General features: G+C 47.9%; 2 long non-coding RNA genes across 5 annotated transcripts in view; one reads left to right on the plus strand and one right to left on the minus strand.

Moving 5' to 3' along the window:
• The window catches only part of LOC132417494 (uncharacterized), a 33,660-nt gene extending 15,822 nt beyond the window's left edge, over positions 1 to 17,838 (minus strand). The window contains exons 1-2 of the long non-coding RNA XR_009517860.1: positions 17,545 to 17,838; positions 16,194 to 16,300 (exon numbers count right to left, since the gene is read on the minus strand). This is a non-coding gene — a long non-coding RNA (uncharacterized lncRNA). The remainder of the gene's footprint in view (positions 1 to 16,193; positions 16,301 to 17,544) is intronic.
• Positions 8,880 to 12,908, plus strand: LOC132417524 (uncharacterized). Of its 4 annotated transcripts, none has more exons than XR_009517864.1 (4): positions 8,880 to 9,068; positions 9,420 to 9,498; positions 9,850 to 10,818; positions 11,286 to 12,908. It is a non-coding gene; the product is annotated as an uncharacterized lncRNA (long non-coding RNA). The 4 variants fall into 4 exon arrangements; XR_009517866.1 differs by having other exon boundaries at positions 8,883 to 9,068; positions 9,850 to 10,350; positions 11,286 to 12,907; XR_009517865.1 differs by having other exon boundaries at positions 8,885 to 9,068; positions 9,850 to 10,236; positions 11,286 to 12,907.
• Positions 17,839 to 21,893: the final 4,055 nt, after the last annotated feature.

The raw sequence follows: 21,893 nt of genomic DNA on the forward strand, positions 1-21,893 counted from the left end.
CCCCACAGGCCTAGAAGGTTGCAGTGGATGTCAGGTGAAGAGTTTATTTTCCCAGAGAACAGTACTGACAGGGAAAAAAAAAAAAAAAAAAAAAAAAAAAATCCACGTCACCTGCAGTGAGTAGGTCTGTCCATGAGGTGGCGTCATTAGTGCAACTGAAGCAGGACGGAATGAGGTCAGGGCGTAGAGGGAAGCCAATCAGATGGATCGTGGAATAACAAATCCATGCCATCTCCTCAAACTCCCATCCCCACGTTCGACAAACGCCTGCCCGGGCCTCTAGGGTGCAGGTGATTTCGCAAACAGAGCTTCTCAGCTCCAAGACCAGCCCCGCTGGAGGCTTAGGAGCAGCCCAGGCAAGGGGACACGTGAGAAGCCATGGGCGCGCTGGCTGTGTCCCCAGTGGGCTTGAGCGCCGTGCTCCCACGGTACCTGGACACCCCTCCGCATTCCCTGGCCGGTGGGGTTGTCTTCTGTGGTCACTGATCGCCACAGGAAGCGTTCCAGCTGACACACAAAGCCCGGCGCTGAGGCTCCTGGGGCCCTGGGCTTCGCTGGCAAGCTCCTCCTGCCCTTTCAAGACACACCTGGAGCCCCCTGCCAAGCACAGTCCACGGAGACAGGACCGTCAACAAAAGCGCCCCATGTATGGAAAACATCCCCAAACCCCACTTTTTGTGAGCAACTCCTGCTGAAGTCTGAACTACGCCACAATAGATAGTCCCACTCTGCATGGTCTTTAAGGAGAGAAAAGATGCTGTGAAAATAATTCACTACTGAAGCCCTTCCTGGGGCCAGTTTTGTTTTCCAGTTTTAGGAAGTTCCATTGCTATGTGGAGAAAAGTACCTTCTCTCTTCACCAGAGGGGACCGAACTGACATTTAAGATCTTTGCTTAAACGTCAATTCTCAGAGGTTAATTCCTTGGGGATCTTGTCTAGAATAGTCCTTCCCACTCTGTCTGCTATAGGCCAGGCATTTTACGTCGTCACTGTCCGTTTCTCAAAGACCCTGTTCTCCTGGGACCTCACAGAGGGGCAAGTCAGGTCTGAAGAGGGGACAGTGGTACTTGCCTGAGGCCACACACGTGTCAGCCACAGAGGCAGTGCACACCCAGAGCTCTTGGGCTTTCTCTGCTGTGTTGCCTGCTGCATAGATACTGAACAAGTGGCTTAGAATGAAAAGTTGTAACAGTTATATAATAACGCCCCTTAACATTTGGGTGGTCCTCTTTGTATACAAAATGCTTTTCCATCGCCCAAGACCTGGTGAGACATATCCTAGCACTGAGGTCCACCCCCTTCTGCTCTGGCTCTCTCCCTGGCCACCCCCCACCATGGCCTCAAGCCACAGATCTCCCCGCTGGGCTGGCCCTTGCTCCCCGATTCACTGCGAGCCTGCTGATTACTTGATGCTGGGAGGCTGCCACCGCCAGTGTCCTGGGGGTTCTGGGGTCATAGATCCTGGGCGGGCCTGGGAAGGTGGGCGCCAGAGCAGAGCAGCTCTGTGTAAGCAAACCTGGCCTCTCAGTTGTACCCAGGGCCAGCCCTGGCTGATGCTCAGGAAAACATCAGTGATGAAGGGACGCCTCGGTTCAGCTCAGACAACCCAAGAAAGAGCCCAAGGAACAGCCCAAGAAAAATACCCATAGGGAGTGTGAGCAGATTAGACCCACAGTCCCAGAGATTACGTGTGTGTGTATCTACATAGGTGTTATTTATATCTACGAAATATGTATATGATACAGGTATATACATATATATGAGATTTTGTGTGTTGTGTTTCTGTATGAGCTTCAGCTAATCTACATTCAACACCTGCCAATAAATGTGGTCTTTTGGCTAAAACCCTTTAATTTGGAAATCAAGTCTTACGTGTAACCTGTAAGTTAAATTGGACCCAAGAGTGAATTGGATCTGCATTGAAGAGAAACCAGAAATCTAATAAGTTCTGGGGTACCCTGATTTTGCTACATCACAGTAACAAGAGTGGCAGACATTTGTTGGGTTCTTGCTGCAGACCAAGCTCTGTTCTCAGTGCTTCACTCTACCAACCTCTTCCTTCAGAATCCTGGCAAGCACATACTATTTGTGCCCAGAAAAATGAGGCACAAAAAGATGATGTGACTTGCCCGAGATCCCACAGCTAGTAATGGAGGTGTCTTGAGTTTGAATTTGTAACCACCATTCAGTACCAAAATGGCCCCTGACTTCACATGGCCATGTTGGAGGTTGCCTATGGGTTCTGGAGCTCCACCAAGTTCCTGTTATCCAGGGAAGTCTTGAACGAGATCTGACCCTTGGGAGAAGCCCCAAGACAAACCAATCTCTGTGGAGCAAATGGAGTGAGAAGTACTGTTGGTGGCACCCCATGAGTCTTGGAGACCTTGTTCTTTTCTCTCTTTCCCATCCTTCCTCCCGAATCCTTCCTGCCTTGTCTGTCATTAAGCTAATCGACTCCAGCTCAGCCAATTCAGAGAAGGAGACCTGACTACCCTAGCTCAACTTTGTCTTCATGTCAGCAGTGGCAAGAATGGGGCAGCATCCATCCCGAAGGACCCTATTAAAGTGCACTCTTTGTCTTAGTCCGTTCGGGTGGCTATAACAAAATACCACAGACTGGGTGGCTTATAAATGGCAGAAATTTCTTGCTCACAGTTCTGGAGGCTGGAAGTCCAAGGTCACGGTGCCAGCATGTCGGGTGAGGGCCCTCTTCCAGGTCACAGACTTCCTGTTGTGTCTTCACATGGCAGAAGGAGCAAGGGAGCTCCCTGGGGTCTCTTATAAGGGCACTAATCCCATTCATGAGGGCTCCACCCTCAGGACCTAATCACCTCCTACTAAACCCCACCTACTAATACTATCAGCTTTAGGGGTTAGAATTTCAACATATGAATGTGGGGTGGACTCAAACATTCAGACCATAGCACTCCACCTTCACTCTGCCCCCCTGACTCAGACCCCAGCCTGCAACCTACGCAGGTGGATTGTATCATGTCTGCCCTTATCTTGGCAATATGGCCATGTGGTTGCTTTTGTATATTGGCCTTTTTGGCCCCAGCACACAGGAAATGAGTATAATTGAAGCTATAATGTGAATTTGACAGGAACACAGAACACACTCTACTGCACGTGCTCACTCTGACAGATGCTGTCTATCTAATTAGAGGGCTTTAATTATTAACGCTCCCAACCACTTAGAACGGCAGGTCACCGAGTCACCACGCACATGTGCCTGAACAGCATAGGATTAGGACGAAGCGGGCTCACATCTGGCTGTTATTGTGGATCTCAAATTTGTTTGATGTCTCATCTCAGTCACAAAGTCCCAACGGTCCTTTCCAGGCCTGGTCCTGCAGATGGAGCTCTGAATTGGCTCAGGTCCTGGATTCTGGTCCTGCCTCTGCAGTTGACTCTTGGGGTCTTTGGTCAGTCCTTTTTTCTTCTCAGTGCCTCCGTAGACCCACCTGTACTGTGTGGCTACAAATATTTGCTTAGGATCATTTTAGCAGCTGTGAAGTGTCCTGGGATCTTTGAATGAAAGACGCTCTATTAAAGCTTATGAGCCAAGTGACGACTCTGGCCCCATGCGCACAGCAGTGCTCTGCAGGAGACAGACTGGGCCCATTCATCCTTCATACAGGCCTAACTTTATCCCAAAGCCTCACTGTTGGCCAGGGCTGCAGGGCTCGTCAGAGAACGGAGCGGTCCTTGCACTTTCAAAGTGCCCTCTATTTAGTAGGGTTGCTTTTTTTCTTTTTCTTTTTTCTTTTTCTGTTTTTTTTAACCATTGCATATTAGTAAAGGTAAAACAACTATCCAAGAAAAAGGACAATCATGAAAGAAGGAGGCCCTTCTCAAGGGAGATCTGTTGATCAGGGCATTAAAAAGTCAAGGAGATCATTTTGCCTGGAGTTGGAATTTATACTATTAGCACATTGGACACTCCTGCATAAACATCAGAGTGCCATTTTTGCATGTATTTTTGCAGACTTGTGTGTGTTGGTTCAGGGTGTCCACTGTGCAGGAGAGCAGAGCTAAGAATGAATAGTAGGGTACGTGCAGGGCCAGCCAGGCTTAAGTGTGAGTAGTTTTGCTTCTCCAACATGGTTCCCCTGTTGCAACCCATAACCCTGCATCTGTCTCGGGGCGTCAGCCTTAGAGCTCGCATCTGCAGCCTGCCTGAATCTCAGGACCCTCTCTCTACCTCCCCACCCCCCTTTCCTCCAGGAACTTTACTGAAAGAATAGTAGGTCTCTGCTTGCTCCCTCCTCAGTCCATTTGGTCTTCTTTGTCTTTGAACTCATCACCAGCCCCGGGGGCCAGGTGTCCCATCAAGATACCACCCCCGGCTGTGGATGTCTAAGAAATGTGGCACTCCCTTGGGAGTCTCCACTCCCTGTGTCATCAGCAGAAACCTTCGTAGATGCTCAGGCACCGTGGTCTCTAGTATCACCCCTTTTCTGGGTGTGCAGAGCATAACTCCCCTTTGCTCTCACAGAATAATGCAAACATCTAGGCAGGCGTACCAAGGCCTCACACTCCACGGTCTGTGTCTTCCCGTTTGACTCCAACTCTCCTCCCTCACCTCTCTGCTCCTCAAGCCCGGCCACACTGTTCTCCTTTCTGTTCTTCAGACTCATCCAAGTTCATTCCCACTTTGCACTTCTGCTGGTCCCTGTCTCTAGGACACTCTGCCCACCCAAACTGGCATGTCGGCTCCTTCTTAGCATTCAGATCTTTGCTTAAATGTCAACTCTCAGAGGTTAATTCCTTGGGGATCTTGTCTAGAACAGTCCTCCCCACTCAGTCACTTACATATTGTACAGCTTGTCTTCAGACTTTGGGAACGACTGACAATTACTGATGCCGTGTATGAGCTGACACATCTATTTCTCTGTCCCTCCAGCACCAGAATAGAGACTCCATGACCAGGGACCTAGTCTGGCACCCTCAGTGCTGTATCCTCAACACTATGTAATGTATCTGGCACTTGGTAGGCTCTCTATACAAACATTTGTTAAATTAGTCAATGAATGAACAAACTAGAAATCTTTGTTATGGATTCCAAAAGGTTGCCAGTGAACTTCATCGCTCAAACCTAACAGTGTCAGGCATTGTCACTGGGAGTCCCCTGGAAGGCCACGGTGCTGGACCTCAGCTGGTTTGCAGCATCCCAGCCACTGGGAAGCCCAGGGCTTGCCTGTGGCTAGTAGACCATGATATTTGGGGTGAGGCAAAAATCAGCCTCCAAAACTCATCAGAGAGTCCTACTGGGCCACAACTAGTTGGAGGATAGGCTAGCAGGAAGATCCTGGTATGAAGCATAGAACATAAAGTGGGGAAAGCGGCCCAGAGAGGGAGCCTGGAGGGATTCCCAGATCCACAAGAACACGTGTCCTTTGTTGAAGGCCCCTGTAGTTTGGGCTGAGCAGGTGAAGGAGCAGTTAGAGTAGCTTGGTTCAGTCACACAGTGACGACAACCTTCTCCTGACGGCGTGAGCTGCCTCGGCTGCCCCTCAATCTACTGCTGAGGACCTGATGCGGGTCCTGGTGTGGGGGTCTAGGTGGGGCAGGGCAGGGAGTATTCATTGCTGATTAAGCCTTTCTTGCTGCAGAGTAGAGGATGGACTCAGAGGAGGGGCAGTTCTCATAAAAGGTCACCAAGGAGGTTACTGAGCTGTTCGGAAAAGAGCTGGCAACGACAGAAAGGAGGAAGAGAAGGAGATGCACGCAGGAGGAATTACTGATTCAGAACTGAAAAAAATATGAATTAGATCAGATTAGATGGACGGAATGGGGAAGAAGGAAGATGCCATGAGGCCTGGGAAATCTAAGCTTGTTCGTCTGCACAGAGGCTGTCAGATGCGTAAGAACAGCAAGGCCGGGGCAGGGTGAGGAGGGTAGTGCTCTTTGTCTCGGGACAGGCTGAATTTGACAAGCTCATAGGCCCTCCAGAGAGAGGTTTCTTCCATAAACAGATGGAAATGTAGGCCTAGAGCATAAGAGAATGGAAGAAATTGTATTATTTTGAGTAAAATAAGGCTCTAAAAGGAATCAAGAATTTTAGTGGAAGGAGAGGGCACCGGGAGGACATTTTTTTGTTTTATTTTTCAATTTTTAAAATTTTATTATTATTATTATTTTGTATTTTGGCCACACCATGAGGCATGTAGGATGGTTCCCCGACCAGGTATCGAACCCTGGCCTCCACAGTGAAAGCGTGGAATCCTAACCACTAGGCAACCAGGAAACTCCCCAGGAGGACATTTTCAACTTGAATAAAACTAATACTGATTAAGGTAAAGCCTGAAGCTGGTGGACAGTTTCTTATTCAAATGGAGGGGCTGGTTTAATTTTTGAAATGGATCATGAGGTTTCAGAAATCAGCTTTGCGTCGAAAAGAGAACCCAGGGCTTCCCTGGTGGCACAGTGGTTGAGAGTCCGCCTGCTGATGCAGGGGACACGGGTTCGTGCCCCGGTCCGGGAAGATCCCACATGCCGCGGAGCGCCTGGGCCTGTGAGCTATGGCCGCTGAGCCTGCGCGTCCGGAGCCTGTGCTCCGCAACGGGAGAGGCCACAGCAGTGAGAGGCCCGCGTACCACAAAAAATAATAATAATAATTAAAAAAAGAGAACCCAGGAGCATCTTTAGAGGGGCAGAGACCCACGGAGGACAACCCCGAAGGGCCAAATCCGGAGAGTATAGTTGTTCCTAATAAAACGGGGACGACGACTTCTCCTGCTCAATGCAGCTGTCCTCACCATGACCCCCAGAGAAGGTCACTTTGTGCATGCAATTCTGACAACATCATGCTTAAAAAAATCACGTTATTAATACTAACCATGAAAGCAAAACCAAATTGTGGTCTCTTCTTGCCCCCAAGTAAAGAAAACCAAAGCATCAGAGATGAAAACGAGACAATACACAAAGATCGGAAAACAGAGCAAACTCTAGAGAACACGTGCAAAACCAAAACAATTACTAACTATGCGAGGTGGAATATAGAACAAAAGGAGTCCTAAAAGACCCCCTGCCCCCCCAAAAAGAACCAAATAGTAACTTAAAAACGTGAGGAAAGATAGTCACATTTCATAAGCCAATGTTACAGCAATGAGAGAATATTCATGACGTAGCCTTGGGCCCTGCTTGCTGAGTTCTTGTAACAAGCTCTGGGCCAGGGCTAAAAATATCAAGGAACAGGAATAGTCAGGAGTTAGGGATGAGGCTACCAGCCAGCGCTGGTAACAAGGAGAAGGTAACGTGGGGTGAGGCCGATGGAAAGCAGGGCAGTTCTCGGCCAAGAACAGGAGGAGAAGCCCCTCAGGTCAGCCCCCAAGGCTACAGCAGAGAGGAACACTCACGGCCTTAGGTGGCTGGGCCTCTGCTGCGGCTTCTGCCACGAATCCTGCCCCACAGGTCACCTCCAGCTTCCCCTGCAAATGGGCATCTTCCTCTTAAAATATAGTGTGGCCAGAGAGTGGACTCTAATATTTCTTGAGGGTCTTGGAGGGCCTCCAGGCAGTGTGGACCAGGAAATAGGAGAGGGTTTGGTGGTCAAATGAACTTGAGACACCCTGTGTCTAAAACCCCCTTTGAATTCACATGCTCGTGAGCATATTCAAGGCTCTGAGAAGTTCTGCTATTAAAAAACCCAGTTTAATCAACCCCCAAAACATGCCGAAAAGCTAGAGATCTACAAAACACGCTTTATCTTCGCCGCCTTATGCTTATGATTCTGAATAACAAGAACAATAATATTCACGGCCACCAAATTTGATCTGGCCCATCTGTGCCCGTCCCCTCTCACTGTCATGTGTTTCCGCTTTAAAGTTGCCTGTTAAATGTGAAGGGCACAACTTTCTCCAAGGAGGTTATCTGAGTAGGGATGTATCCTGGTTGGAACTTCTGAGCATCCCCCGGGGAAACCGCGGTACTAATTATCAATGTATTTGTAGAACATCCCGTGTTACAAAGCACTTTGACAGAAATCTGATTACTTATCATCTTTCACTGTAATACAGTGACAGCATGTGGGAAGCTGAGCTGATTCCCTTCTAGGAGTGCAGCAAAACAAGTTTGGTTTATGGAGGAGTTAAATCAGAAAGCTGAAGATTTAGAGTAATTATATCCCCACTTTCTACAGAAGCTTCCACCGGTCAAGACTACACTCACGGCTGCCTCAGAGGTTCCTCCCCCACTGATCCCTTCTCAAGTTTAACCTCTAATTACTTGACAAGGATGCTGGCTGAACAGGTAACTTTATATTGGAAAACCTAAGACTCATATTATTTTTCAGTTCCTTGCTGAGTTATCTGATGATGATGCTGTTGCCAACAGGATCAAGTCCAAGTACCTTAGCTTCTCTTCACATTTGACAGCAACCCAGCTTTCCAACTTCACCTCCAATCACTTTCCCACCCCATGCACGGTGTTCCCGCTCCCCCGCAACCACCAGCCACTTCCTGAATAGGCCTTGCTTCATCCAAACCCTGCATCTCAACACACACACGCTGTGTCCTGTTCCTGGCTGTCCTTTCCTTTCTCTGCCTGCAAAACCTTGCCAGCCCCAAGGCAGAGCCAGTCACTCCTTCCCCTGGGTCCCCCAGTCCTCTGTACTTAGTTCTAGATAGTTCTAGATAACACCGATCCTTCTGGAATTGTCTGTGTGCCCTCTGGAGCTTCTGGAAAACAGCGCCTACGTTTCATCCATCATGGCATGCCCTGGACCTCGTGCAGTGCCTAATGGCACACAGACGGTGCTGAAGAGACTTTCATTGAACGGATGACTCAGTTAGGCACTGTCTTTGACAGAAGAATCTCTGGGTTTGTGTTGAGACAAAAAAGCGTACCAATCACCAATCAGCAGCAGTCAATGGAGAGAGGCAAGAGGGAGGCGCCAGAGCTGGCACTGGCCTCACTAAGTGAGGGAAGGGACGGGCCTGGGCCCAGTGGGCGCTGATCGCAATCTCTGGGGAAAGAGGTATATATGAGATTTTTAGAAGATGCTTTTCAAAAAGAGAATGGATTATACGAGGATGAGAAACAGTGGCCCAGGACTGCATTCAAGGTGAGCCACACTGGATAAGAAAGGGAGGAAGAGACAGGGCAAAGGACTGTCCCCTGGCCCCCTGCTAGGGTGAAGGGGGATCCTCCTGCACTGTGAGGGGCTCCTGGACTCAGAGACCTCCCGGCTGGGGGTCAGGCTGGGCAAACTCCCCATCTTCAGCCTCCCTGGCATAGATTACGCTTGTGCTCAGCTTCTCCTGGAGGGGGAGGGAAACTCATAAATTATTTACCAGTTTTTCCCTTACTTTTATGATGTTTCCTTTTCATAGTTAACCTTCGATTACTTGATTAAGATCTCTAAGAAGAGCTTAGTTCAGTCTAAGCTCAGTCCACCCTTGTTATCTTTCCTCAGAATCCCTGAACTCAGAGGGACTTAAACCAAACATCCGGACATTTAGCTCAGCAGTGCCAACAGCCTCTAGTGACCCCAGGTAAGTAGGAAAGGTGCCCAGCAAACAGGGCAAGTAGTAGGGGTTGCACCTATTTTCTTTCTGAGATTACCCATATGAGGGAGTCAGAACTGTCGTTAAATTATGTTTGTTTATAGAAGTCGCTTTACCTTTCTGAGCCTAAAAGTCACAGACCATTGCAACTAAAAGGGACTTTGGAGTTTGCTTAGTTCTTCCCATTTCATTTCACAAGATGGAAAGGGACAGTGGGAGAAGTGGAATTCAAACTTTCTAACAGACTTAGTAGAATTCTATAGCTCATTTCCCCTAGAGAACTTAGATGCAGTTTAAAGTGCTTTTAAATGACCACCATGTCCTGATTTATTCCTCCAGAAGCAGGACAGCAAATTTGAGGATGGGGACTGAAGTGAGGAAAACACGCTGAATCAATGGACACGAAAAGAAGAGTGATTAAGAAGAGGCTGCCTGAACTCATTCGGATTAATTCCACTCTAAAGAAATCCTCGAATAGAGGAAACACCATAAAATATCTGAGTTACCCACTCCTTCTTAAAATGTATTAATGAACAGATGCAGTGAGAAGTTTACATGTCTTAACTGTGAATTCAGTAAACATCACTGGCATCTGATCTGTACTAAGTCCATGGGGATTAGGGTAAAAGTAAGGATGTACATACGAATAATGACAAGAGCAAACATTTATGGAGGGCTACCACGTTGCAGGCACTGGGCTAAGAACTAGCTCATTTAACCTTAATCGTAAGTATGATTGTTTGCCCATTTTACAGGTGAGGAAACTGAAACTTAGGACAGGGAAGTAACTTGCCTGAGGTCCCAGAGCTGGCAGGTGGCGGTGCTGAGTTTCTGACTCAGGTCAGCCAGAGTTCCTAACCATTAGGCTCTAGTGACTCCCAGGGGAAAGATCCCCGGAGCTTGTAGTCGGACGGGTAGGGCGCACGGGAACAAGGAGTCCATAATGATAGGGCCTCCCACTGGGAAAGGGGATAGTTAAGGAAGAGTCACAAGGAAGGTAACCCTAGAGCAGGAGTTTAAGGAATGAAGGAAGAGACGTCCACGTGGAGAGAAGTGGGGAAAGTTTGCTTTAGGGACTGTGCCACGAAAAACAGAAGCATCATACCTGGAGCCGAGGAAGAACCACATGGTGCTGGGGTCACACCAACCGTACCCCAGGGACTCAGCTTTGGGCCTAAAGCCAGTTTCAGAAAGAGAACACTCTTGTTGCAATCAGCACGAGTTCTAAGACCTGCAGCCCACTGGTGGCAACTGCTGGTGGCCGTCAGAGCCGTCTCCTTGCAGCTTGGCCCACTGTGGCCTCCCCAGGTAGCGAGCTGGACACCGCTCCAGGGTAGACTAGCCTGGGGGCTGTGGAGGGTGAGGGTGCGGCGACACAGAGCTGCCACAAACCAGGCAAGTCACTGAAGACCGCGTCAGGTCAGTGCACCTCCTCCAGAACGGTCCCCCTTTCCACAGCCCACGGCTTTATTCAGCCCCAGTGCCTGCAGGTGAGCCCAGTGTGGCCGTGGACAGATCCGGAAGAAAGACGAGAGATGTGACAAAGGAAAAGCAGGGTCCCACAGGTGCTACTGATGCCCAAGGCATTGCTTTGTGCTTTCTTAAAATCATGGCTAACACATGGACGCTAGTCAACTGAGCAGTCCCAGGGCCCCTGGTAACATTCGCTCACTTCTCCTTAGAGAGACACCCCTTTTCTTTCTCGAAAACTAGAGTTTTTCTTTTTCCATTTTCTGCCCTTAACCGTCTCTAATGCTCCCTTTCCTTTCTCTCAGTTTCTTCCATCAGCCTCTGGTGGACTCGCCCCAGGGCCTGCAGCTCCAGGCCCAGACTTTTGCTTGGAAGGGCAGCGTGCCGCTGTGGTCACGGGCCACTCAATCTGAATCCACTTGGAGAGCTGGACCAATGCAGAGCCCTGGGCCCCGCTCCAGACCCACTGACACAGTCCTGCCGAGCTGGGAGCTGCATTTCAACAGTGCTTCCAGCTCACTTTTTGCTCCCTAAAGTTTGAAAATCACTGCCCTGGGGACCCAGACCCTGGAAACTTTCAGATCTCCAATCTTTTCCTCCATCTCTCCCATGGAACCTTCTTCGGTAAATGGAGATGCTGAGAAGGTACAGAGCAGTCCAGGGCTTAGCCTTTCCCGGTTGTCTTGTGTTAACTCATCTGTCTCCTCTGCTAGACTGTGAGTCTCTAGGATGGACATCAGGTTCTACTCGGCTCTCCAACCCGGGGTGGTGCCTGGGTCACCGTGGACGCTCCACTACTGTTCGTGGAACGAATAAATTGTTGATGTAGCAAACCCTGTTCTCTTTTCTCCTGTCCTTTCCTCCTCTCCTTTCTCTTGGGGGCCCCCTTGGCCTTGGGCACAAAACACAAATGTTTTAAGAGATGGTTAATATTTAAAGGGACAGAGTCAGGCATAGGCCGGGCAACGGCTGCTTGCTCAACTGACAAACAAATCCACCTTCTTCTGTTCTTTCCTAAGCCAACAGGAAGCAGCCAGGAGATGGTCACTCACCCAGCCAGGGCCCAGAACCACCATCCTCCCCTCCCACACAGCAATTTCACAATGTTGCTGAAACCTGGGGCTATAAATAGTCTTTACTAAGAAGCCACACCTGGGGACTGAGCAGGCCGGATGGGTGATCCCTATTTGCTGCCCCTTCCAACAAGTGGAGAAAAAAATTTTTAAGTGTCACTTAGAAGAATCCAAGCCTGGGCCAAGTATTCTGCCTTTACCTTGGAGTTCTGTCGGCTCCCCCAGGTTCGGACTGCATTTTAGGGTCTCTGACACATTCTGCTTATCGTTGTCCAATAGGAAACTTTGTCCTGCTCATAATAATGAAGATAATGGTAATGAAAGTAATTTTTTAGTAGATCTTCCTCCCCCCACTCCATTCCTATGATCTCTTGTGAGTGGACCACTGTAGTGTTTTCCACACCGATTCACGTCCTCCCTCGCTCCAGTCTACAAGATCAATTCTCCTACACACTTGCTTTTTTCATGGTTTTTCCCTGTTCAGAATTTTTCACTCTTCCCATTATATGTAACAGTGGCCTACAGTGTTTTAAATGCATACCCTGATTCTCAACGTATATATCAATGTGCTACTATGGATTCATATAAAATATTAGGAAAGCTTACTTTCATTGTTAATCTTTGACAAACGTAAATATAAACAGCAGTTCTAATATTTTCTCCCTGTACTCCAATGGACCATTTTGGACACCACTGACAATGGCTGAGATTGAATCATTTTGTTGGGTCACCAAAGCCTTCTAAGACCTAGTTCCAGGTCATTCATTCATTCACTCAACATTTCTTAGTGACTAATATGGCCAGGCATGGGGCTAGGCTCAGGGGATAATAAGTAGTTAGAGCCCCAATAGATCAGGAGCTTACAGGTGAGTGGAGGAGATAAACCCATAAATAACTAACTCTTGGAGAGACTTATGTATCGTCAGAGATGTTTGCACAAAACCTTAAGGGAGAATAGAGAAAAGAAATAACTTTGCCTGTGAGAGTCAGGAAAGGCTTCTTGAGGACTATGTGAGCTGGGTCTTGAAGGATGAATAGGAGTTCACCAAATCACAAAAAAGAAAAAGGGCCTTCTAGGCACAGAGCAGAGCATAGGCAAAAGGCACAAAGGTAATAAAAGAATATGGTACATTTGAGAAGGGACAAGTAGTTCACAGAAGTTGGTGGATTACATGGGGAGTGACAGAGGATGAGGATTAGAAAGGAAGGCTGAGGTCAAATCATGGAGGACCTTGTCTGCCATACCAATTAAGTTTGGATTTTATCCTGAAGTTAGTGGGAGTCATGGGATGTTTTGACAAACTACATTCTCCTCTAAATGTGTTTTTACCTGTCTTCCCCAGAGGAATGGCAGAATATGAAGTAGAAATAAAATCAGCAGTTCCTCAGGGCAGGGCTGGCACACCTTCCCTCCCCTGAATGTGCCACCAAAGATGTCTGTCCCTTCTCAGGGTGCCTATGAAGCTGGTGGCCTGGGCTACTTGGGAGGTCCTACAGCAAGGGCCACAGCCGCCAGACAGCAGGATGCGCCCCTCCCCAAAGTCTAAAGGCAAGTTCAAGAATGTCCAGTGTTAGGATGGAAGCTAACAAGGACTCACACTCCTTGTCCGGGATTAATGGTTATTAGGAAGGCTTCGTTACGAGATTCGGACATGTCTCTCGTACACTCTCAGGAGTTGATCAACCCAAACTTTAGTAAAAACCAAAGTCTTGGAATATAACACAATAACAGATGCACATAGCGTAAACGAAACTGAAATTGGAGAGTAAGAATTTTTTATTTCTTTGTCTCCCCAGTTTTCTGGGTGGCAGACACTACCATCTACACTACACTTCTCTCTTTATTACACTCTTACTAAGAAACTGATGTTTATACAGTGTTCCCAAATAAGCCTTTCATCTGTTAGGGTCATTAGTATGCCCAATTCCTCTCCTAAGAAGCTTTACCATAAAAATCTCCTTAGAATAGAGTTTTCATTCATTTAATCAACCCGCATTGTATGCCGAATGGTTGCCAGGCACTGTCCTTGGCTAGGCTTTTATGTCTAAAGTATTTTCCTTCATTTGTGAAAATGACACACATGGCCACCTTCTCTACAATGGGTCCTTTGGGTTGTTTTTCCCAGGAGGATGTTAGACTTACCCTGAACTCTCCACAATTTCCGTCTTGTGACCAGGGCCAGGCAGTTATAAGATCCTTGGTCCATGTTTGAGGTGGTCTGTGTTCAAAGACTAGAACTTTCCTCTGCAGAATAGAGCTTTACTCTATGCAGTGCTGCAACAGTAGTGTTGAGCTTTTAGCCCTATGCACTAACAGAATGAAATAATCATTCAGAGGGAAAACATTGCATCCAATTAGAAATGATAGGGCTCTTTATCTAAACTAGGAAAAGACTTCTCAAGATCACAACAATGCGATGACAAACATGAAGCGTAGCCCTGCAGGGATGCGGCCACTGGGGCAGCTGACACCCTGGGAAACAGCAGGATGTAGCGGACAATGGGCTGGCCCAGAGTCAAGAGACTACTGTGCTGGTCTCAGCTCTGAACACCAGCCATCTTCCTGGAAAGCTCCCACCCTTTCTGGCTGACACAGTCCTTCCTGTCAAAAGAAGGTACGAGGTAGTTGCTATCTAAGAACCTGGTTCTAAAGTGTTGTGTTTATTTCATCATATTTCCACACGGTACCAACAAAAGCAAGATTTATTAGGTCAGCACTGCCTCCTGTGTGCTTATATCGGAATCTGGCTGCTTTCATTATTCTAGTCTAGATCATGCTAATGATCTGCCACTTCTCTTTGGAAATCCTTTGGAAGGGAAGAGAATGAAACAAACACCCTTTGCTCTCTGCTATTTTCATCCGGGCTTCATTCTGAGGCTCTTCTAATATCTTCAAACAAGGAGTGACGGACAAGGAAAGAAAAAAGAGACATACCAGGGGAAGCAGGGACATGACTCTTCATCAGAGACAGAAAGAACCAGAAACCACTGCCCCACACAATCATGAAGGTTGATGCTAATGTCTTGAGTACTGCGTTTCAATATTCCCCTCTTTGTAGTGACAGTGACAAAGCCAGCTTACCTCATTAGGGCATTATGGGAGAAATGATGACACAGCTTAAAAAAATCACTGCAACAAAGTTCTGTTTGTGTGCAGTCACAGGTAACACGAGTTGCTTCTTACATGGGCAGTAGTGGTCCCCAAATAAAGGTCTTAACCCACTCTTCCTACAGGAGCTATGCCCGGGCGGCACTGGCTAAGAAGGCAGGGTGGTCTGCCCCAAGTCTCATCAATATGGGGACCCAGTGAAGCTCTGAAGCCAAGTTGAGGCTGAAGGCTGGCCTCCAATTTAAGATGATTAAGAAAGTCAGCATGGGGCTTCCCTGGTGGCACAGTGGTTAAGAATCCGCCTGCCAATGCAGGGGACATGGGTTCGAGCCCTGGTCCAGGAAGATCCCACATGCTGGGGAGCAACTAAGCCCATGCACCACAACTACTGAGTCTGTGCTCTAGAGCCCACGAGCCACAACTGCCACAACTGAAGCCCGCGTACCTAGAGCCCATACTCTGCAACGAGAAGCCACTGCAATGAGAAGCCCACACACTGCAACGAAGAGTAGCCCCCGCTCGCCGCAACTAGAGAAAGTCCGCACGCAGCAACAAAGACCCAACGCAGCCAAAAATAAATAAATTAAATAAATTAATTAAAAAAAAGAAAGTCAGCATGGACACTGTAGTCTAGACAGTAAAGAGCTCAGTAAATGGCAAGACAGCCTAGGAGCTCTTGAACGAGACGGCCCATGGGCTGGGGTTCAAGTTGTTTCACTAATAGGGACCCAAGTTAGAAAATACCATGGGCATGTATATTTATTTATATTCACAGACTATCCATATACTATTTATTTATTAACACTTATTTAGATTTAGATTATCACAACCGCTGGAGGGCTGACCCTACTTCCAGCCCTCTCCTGCGGTTTTTCTCCAGCAGAGGTTGGCTAGGGCTTTTTTTGTGCAGGCCAGGAGCTGAGAATAATTTTTACACTTTTAAAGGGTTGTTAAACACACGCGCGCGCGCACACACACAAAGAAGAATATGCAACCTTATGTGATACACAAAGCCAGAAATAATTTACTACCTGGTCCTTTGCAGAAAAGCTTGCCCACCCCCGGTCTCGAGGCCTTATTGGTCTGTCGTGTATAACGTGATTTATGGCTGTTCTTTCATTTCATCCTTATGGCGACCCTGTGAAGTAGGTAGGGCAGCTGTTAGCATGTCCATTTTAATGGCAGCCTGGAACAGAAGCCTGGAACAGTTACACAACTACTCCAAGGTCACGGTCACGGTGGTGAGGCCAGTTCTCCTCATTTTCCATCCAGGACTCTTATCAGGAGATCACAGAGAGAATCACTGACCCAGCTCATCTTCACGGTGGGGGGCGGGGGAGGGTTGAATTGCATCCAAATTGGTTTGAGGGTACCGGGTCTGTCCACCCTTTCTTAGCAGGCAGCTCATTGGGGGAAAATATCATGAAGACTCTTTGGAAATGCTGGGAATGTTTAACTAGCCTCGTTATAGATTTTGGCAGGTTAGGCAGCAGAAGTGCACACTCCCCTGCAGCCGATGGCTCAGCTCAGAGCTGACAGAGGCCCTGCCGTCGGACGCCTGCCTTCCCCTTCTGCTTTCCCCTCTCATTCATTCGCTCCCCTCTGCGTCCCAAGCGCATGCTGAGCGGAGCAGCTGGAGGGATGAATGCCCACATTGTCCCCCCAGCCCGTCAGCAGCCACAGACCCGTGCAGCTGCTGTGAGGCCCGCGTCCTCGGTGTAAACAGCTGGCCCGCCTGAGTACTGGCTTGTTCTCTTCGCTGTTCCTGGGCCAGATCTCCCCGATGCTGGGACCCTCCTCCTCTCCCTCCCCTGCTCTGCTGCCCCAGGGCTGAAGAGGGGCTTTGTGCCCTTAATTCAGACCTTAATCCCCTTGAACGCTACCAAGGTAGAGACCCAAAATAAAGACACACATGGGATGGGTCTCTGAGTCACCCACAGGCAGGAGGGGCTGGGGGCTGCCTGGCTGTCTGTGGGGGACGATTTCAGAAGTCTGGATACAAATGGTCGGAGGCTGGAGTGGGTGACTTTTCAGGGCTCTTCTGCCCTTACAAGTCCACAAACATCTTTCTGCCGGCCTGCTGTGGAGTGACAGGGTGCACTCTTAGAGACAGGCTGCTAAGAGGCAAATCTGTGCAATCATTACCAACTCAGTCATTTGGGTCATTTAGTAATTGAGTCCTTACTAGGCAGAGACCTGGCTTCTCGGGAGGGGGACAGAGAGGTGACAAGGATGAAGACCGGCAGGAGTGGGACCCCGATGACGAAGTAGAGCCTGAGAACTCTCGCGATGCACACGAAGACCAAAGGCAGGGGGTCAAGGTCAGGGAGGAGGGCCACAGCACTGAGGGGGTCGGCAGGGGGAAGGTCTGGCTCTCCTTACCTCTGCCTCTGATTTGTCCTTACAGTTCCTGTTTCCACAGTGACTCAAACCTAAGGTAAGTCTCTCCCTGCGCCCTCATACAAGTCACCGTCTTCCCAGCTCACCCCAGCGCTGCCCGTCCTCCCTCCATCACTGGGTCCTTGGACACATGCGCGTTGCAAATCCGCACGTCTCATCAGAAAGAGCACGTTGATCTTTAGCTCCTTCTGCAGGACTTGTCCCTGCCTGTGTTTCTCACGGCCCTTCTTTCTTTGGACCTTGAATTATAGTTTTCAGAGCCCTGTCCTACTTCTGTCATTAGACTGAGAGCCACTTGAGGGAGGGACTCTGTCTGACTCAGCAGTGCCAACACGGTCCCTTGCCCCTAGGGGACACGCAATAAATGTGGAGCCACTGCAGAATTTCCTCACGATTCTTCCGGCCAGATGCTAAGAAAAACTTTTAAAGCCCTAGGTAAGGGCCAGCTAAGGGATTGAAGGTCACTCTAAAACTAAGAGAGAGATGTTCTAGTCCAGAACTTTTTTTTTTTTTTTAATTAATGTTCTTCAGGACACCAGGTTGCATCAGACACTAACAGACATTTCCAAACTCCTGAGCAGTCCACCTGTCCCAGACTCCTGCCAGCGTAAACACTGCAACCATGGGGGAGAAGGAAGGGCCTTCTTTTTGTTTCAAAGTCATTCACTTGTAAAGAGCAGTTAGGATTGACGGAAGACAATCCTTGTAAAGGCACCCCCAATGCTTTAGCTCCGAAATCACTTTCTCAATCGTATATTTTGGAGGTCCCTGATTCTACCTGCCAAGAGGAAACCTGTTATGTCTGCTTATTTGCTGAAACCACTGCTGATTTAACTCAGCAAATAGCAACAAAGAGCTGTTTTAATGAGATTTGAAAGTTCAGCGGTGAAAATTGGAAATCATAGCATATCAAACTACCCAACCACCTGAAAACATTGTACTGAAATGTTCTCGTCACTCGCAAGAATTGTTTCTGGTATATATACACCAAATCTTCTTTATCCATTCATCCACTGATGGATACGTAGCTTGTTTCCTTGTCTATTGTAAACAATGCTGCAATGAACATGGGAGAGCAGATATCTCTGTGAGCTCCTGCTTACATTTTCTTGGGATATGTACCCAGAAGTGGGATTGCTGGATCGTACGTATGGTAGTTCAATTTCTGATTTTTTGAGGAAGCTCCATACTATTTTCCATATTGGCTACACTGATTTACATAGAAAGTACCTCTTGATTCCCAACGAAATTAGATTAAGATATGAGCGCTCCAGCCTTCTTCTCATACCCTTCTCATTTTCTGACAGCTGGAATTTGTTTTTACACTGTCAAGGTTGATCATATTACATTCTTTCCTATAACCATATTTAAGTCTTCTGTGTTCTATTAGTCTGATTGTCAAGGTGGGAAACCAATAAACTTCAATATAACCTGAAATCGTTAATACATCAAATCAGTTCTTTCCATAAACACCGAGGCTGGCGCTGAGCTAGGATTATACTACGGGCCCAATGTCAGGAAGCGTGTGCTGTGCCCTCGGGTTAAATGGACTCCATTCATTGCCCTCCCGTGGTCGTGTCCACCGGCCACCATTTTCTGGGGCTTATTGACAGGCAGGCTTCACTCTGGTTGAGATGAAAGAGGAGTCTGGCTGGGAGGCTCTCAAGTGTCAAAAGCTGGGGGGTGGTTACCCAGGGGTCTGGAAGCCCTAATTCTCAGAAAGATGTCAACAACTGTAGAAAACGGAGCTCTGATTTTTACTGGAATTTGGCTGCAAAGGCTCCAAACTCAGGGGTGGGTGAGGAGAGCGTGGGGTGCCACCCACGGCCAGCGCATCTGCAGACAACTGGAATTACCTCTGCATCTTCACCCCGCTCTCCCCACCACCATTCTGGAATATGGCTTCTGGGATCTGATTATCCATCAACGGGCTTTTATTCTCTTTACTTCTTCTGAAAATGTGTTGGGGTCTCTTCCCCACTGTCTCCTTCAATTATCTTGAGTTTGAGTTTATTCCCACGTTTTTGTTTTACTGAGGTCTCTGGAAAGAGGAGAAAGCCACAGTCATATGTATATTTTATTTCACTCCTGATTATAACATAGCTCAGCTTTATTATAAAGAAAAATTTCCAACAATCCAGAAAAAATATATATAAAAAGCAAAGGAAAACTCCATAAAATCCTACAACTTGGAAGTAACCCCAGTTAGTATCTTGATGTAAATCCTTCCGGAATCTACCAGCTTTTCCTGCTCTGTGTGGAATTTCCAGAGGGAACTTGCCTGCACTTTTATCTCTGAGCCTTTACCCCTCCGGGACCAGTTAAGCCAAAGGTGGGAACAAATAGAGGGGAATGCTCACTACTTTTCAGGTTGCAACCACAATCCAGAGCTTTACTGAAAAAGGAAGCAGTCCGGGTAGGCAAGTGTTTACCAAGGGTTGTTTTCTCTGTCTCTACTTTTCCTGCTTCTGACTTTCAGAGCATCTTATGGTGGAAACCTTGCATTCTTTAAGCATTCTTTGCATTTCTTTGCAGAGACAGGCTTTCTAGAGCAGATTCTTCTTTCTCTGGCTTGGCGTGTGGGCATTATGAAAAATCAGATTTATTGGTTTATGAAATTCACAGTTGGACCAGCCGTCCTGAGTTTTCTTGTGATCTGAAACAAACAATGACGACAAAAAAAACCAAAAGACCATTGCCCATCTCATCTCCTCTTGCTGGAGAACAGGCCTCCTCTCTGAAGGCACAGGTCCTGGGGTGGAAGGGAGAGGGCTTGGGAAGAGCGGTCGTCCTCAGCTTTCTTCCTTCCCCTTTTGCTATCTTGCCAGAGCTGTGTTAGTTTGCTTGCTCGTGCTGAACAGGAATTAGAAAGAGGCAAGCTGGGCTCTTCTCCAGTGGATTGCGGCACCAGTCAGAGTTAGCAGGAACTAACTTTGCCTTCTGCTGTGTGGGGTAGCCCGCAGGGTCAGAGACGAGAGAGCTCTCCAAGGGCGTGGGCCTGGCAGACTCAGCTCCGCCGTTCCTCTCCTGAGGGGTAGACGCAGGCGCCGCAGGAAGCATCAGATGGCCCCGTGCTTCTCTGGGCCATCATCAGTCAACATGCTGAGTCTGGCCTTTACTCTTGACTTGGTCCCAACTCCTGGCAGAGAAGAGGCTGCAGAGTGGGACGCGTCTTCATCTCTCAGCCACACACAGGCTTAAAGGGACAAAAAAATCATCACATTCCTTGTCTGAGGAGGACTTTGGAATCTGCTATAAGTGTTCATTCTTTTTTCCTTCACCCCTTTGTGAGACATTTTAGACAATCTCTGCCACCAGGATGCCGAGGTGCCCGGGCAGTGAGATGCAGAGGGCAGGACCTGCCTGAGGGTGACAGCTTGGGAAATGGCCTCTGTGAGGCCAGGCTTTGTTTTCTTGCAAACATTTCATGACTGTCACGGGGATCCAGAGGCAGAAATGGCTCACCTTCTTTGACACACAGCTAGTATTCTTTGAGACTTTAATCAAATCACAATTCGTTTTGAGCCCTAGTCCTTGTGGAGATGGACCATTTTATGGTTAATTTGGAAGTGAATTGCTCTATAAGAAACATGCCCATTCAGAATCTTTTCTGACGGCCAAAAATTAGGTAGCCTGGCAATGAACCCTTGCCAACATTTTTTTTTTTTTTGGCAATTCATCATGTGATTGAACTGAGAGATCAAATACAGAAAGAAGAACACAAAAATAAAAATCACCTTACCTACCTCCCCACACCCAGGAAAGAACTGGTAATAAAACAAAGGACCCCGGAGAACAATCTTCTAGACTAAACTCCCATCCATTCAGTGAAGACTTTTTGGACCCTGAGAGGCAGAGTTGAAATCACTGGTCTTTGTGTTAAATAATATGTTTCTTACTGCATCATTTTGAAAGTATCTGTTTATAATTAAACAAATTAGAATCGGAGCCCCTTCAGGGTAGGGACTCTTTGTGTTTTTGTATCTCTCTCACTGAGTACAGCCCCTTAAACATATAACCAAAAAAAAAAAAGTATATAAAATGAACAAATGGGGGGCTTCCCTGGTGGCGCAGTGGTTGAGAATCTGCCTGCCAATGCAGGGGACACGGGTTCGAGCCCTGGTCTGGGAGGATCCCACATGCCACGGAGCAACTAGGCCCATGAGCCACAACTACTGAGCCTGCGCGTCTGGAGCCTGTGCTCCGAAACAAGAGAGGCCGTGATAGTGAGAGGCCCGCATACTGCGATGAAGAGCGTTCCCCGCTTGCCGCAACTAGAGAAAGCCCTCGCACAGAAACGAAGACCCAACACAGCCAAAAAATAAATTAAT

The sequence above is a fragment of the Delphinus delphis genome, chromosome 21, assembly GCF_949987515.2.
Source record: "Delphinus delphis chromosome 21, mDelDel1.2, whole genome shotgun sequence".
Classification (NCBI taxonomy): Eukaryota; Metazoa; Chordata; class Mammalia; order Artiodactyla; family Delphinidae; genus Delphinus; species Delphinus delphis.